The sequence below is a fragment of the Triturus cristatus genome, chromosome 4_1 (genome assembly GCF_964204655.1).
Source record: "Triturus cristatus chromosome 4_1, aTriCri1.1, whole genome shotgun sequence".
Lineage (NCBI taxonomy): Eukaryota > Metazoa > Chordata > Amphibia > Caudata > Salamandridae > Triturus > Triturus cristatus.
This window is the reverse complement of record NC_140585.1, coordinates 1279047454-1279049880: the sequence shown is the minus strand read 5'-3', so window position 1 is coordinate 1279049880 and position 2427 is coordinate 1279047454.

The following is a 2427-nucleotide window of genomic DNA, read 5'->3' as shown; positions in this document are numbered from 1 at the left end:
ACCCCTTTTTCTTTAGAGTATACAACTTAACCTTTCACTTTCCTTGCAGGTTGTCTATATATATAATGTATTCTGCAAATGTGCATGTGGCATTTAAATAAAGTATTTAGCTTGTTGTACGTTAGCATGTGTTGTGTACTTTTGTATAGGAGGATAGCCTATTCTTTAGTCAGAGTTGCCTTAAAATGAACAGAGGTTAATCCTGGTCAGGTAAGTGGTAACTGGATGAGGGGGAAAACAAGCCCCTCGAACTAGAGAACAGGTTGTGCTCAACTAATAGTCTTTGTGTGATCTGATATATGGTAACCCCGATTCCCCTGTTGTGTACCGCAATAATAATAGGATGAGCTCGTGCTAAGGCTGCCGTGTAGGTAGGAGATTCTGGGTCTGACTGAGGCCGCGAGATCGTGTGTGTGTCGCTGCCGAATGGGTAGGAGATTCTGGACCTGACGGAGGTCGCGAGACTTTGTGTGTTGCTACCGGATGGGTAGGAGATTCTGGGTCTGACTGAGGCCGCGAGATCGTGTGTGTGTCGCTGCCGAATGGGTAGGAGATTCTGGACCTGACTGAGGTCGCGAGACTTTGTGTGTCGCTGCCGAATGGGTAGGAGATTCTGGACCTGACTGAGGTCGCGAGATCGTGTGTGTGTCGCTGCCGAATGGGTAGGAGATTCTGGACCTGACTGAGGTCGCGAGACTTTGTGTGTCGCTGCCGAATGGGTAGGAGATTCTGGACCTGACTGAGGTCGCGAGATCGTGTGTGTGTCGCTGCCGAATGGGTAGGAGATTCTGGACCTGACTGAGGTCGCGAGACTTTGTGTGTCGCTGCCGAATGGGTAGGAGATTCTGGACCTGACTGAGGTCGCGAGATCGTGTGTGTGTCGCTGCCGAATGGGTAGGAGATTCTGGGTCTGCCTAAGGCCGCGAGACTGTGGTTGCTGAGATTGCGAGGCTGTGAGGTCTTGATATATATATATATATATATATAATAGGAATTCCCTGTCCTTAGGTGGTACGTATATATGTGGTTATTTGGGTGTAAAAAGACCCTAGGGAGGGGGTAACGTTCTGTTTTGGGTCAGACGGGCTCTGTAGAGCGGGTTCCACCCGATCCGAAAACCCAAGCAGAACAGATGACCACCCTACAACAAATGCAGACCTCCATTGGCCCGATATCTTGCGACATAACACTGTTAAGGGCGGATATTTCCAAAATGAACACAAGACTGTCCGAGATAGAAACCACCACACTGCGGCACTCTCGACCGACACTGTGACGCTGCAACGACAGGTGCGTTACTTGGAACTTGCCACCAAACAAATGGCCGAAAAGGTGGATGATCAGGAATGGCGCTCACGGCACAACAACATTCGCTTGGTGGGGGTGCTGGAAAGTATAAAAGGACCAGCATTGGATCTTTTAGTGGAAGACCTGGTGCAAATCCAATTGAAGCCATGTGGACTCTCGAATTTCTTTTCGGTGGAAAGAGCACACCGGTTACCAGGAGGAAAACCTAAACCAGGAGCCCCCGCGACCTATCCTGGCACGTATATTCAACTTCAGAGACAGAGATGCAATTCTGCTGGCGGCTCGAATTGCTCCCCCCTTACGGGTGGATAATAGTACTGTGACGCTATACCCGGACTACACAGCGGCAGTGACGAAGTTCAGACAGAACTATTCAGACATTAAAAAAGAGCTGTGCAATCGAGAACTCAAATACGCAATGCTCTTCCCCACAACACTAAGGGTGGAGGCAGAAGGGAAGAGCTGGTTCTTCACGATGCCGGAAGATGCCCATGACTGGCTGCAAGGATGGCGCCCAGAAGATCCAATAGACAAGGGACAAAACAAAGGCAGCAACTTCCTAAATTGGCCCTAACAACAGAGACTGGGATGGAAGCAAGAGTGGACGCCGAGACAAGGGCCAGCATAGACTCAGAATGATACCCCACGTAATAATAACCTAAGGAGTACAAGATCACTTTATGACAGGGTGGCCACACCTCTACAAGAACTTTGCTGGACAGAGGGGCACGCAGCGCAGACAGCACACGATGGCCTGGTTGAGAATTGAAGCTTGGCTCGAAGGGTACAAAATGTTCGCAACTGCTCGTGAGGACACAGTGGGAATGAACAGGGAACGCAGAATGTCTCTCCCCCCTTACACAAGTACAAAGTTATGGGACTGAAGCACTCTGCTAAGTTGGGGAGGCGGGTAGTTTTAAATCCGCTGTGCAGGGAGGCAGAGAGGGGAGAGGAGGGTTGGGTACAGTTAATTGTTTTAGTTTATCAGGAGGAAGCTTGACGAAAGGTGCGATAACAGGGTTCAGACCAAGAGACATAATGGAAACTACATTACGCTTAGCCCAAGGAGGGCTAAACCTTAAAGACGATTATGACACACACAAATTCGGTGAGTAGTGA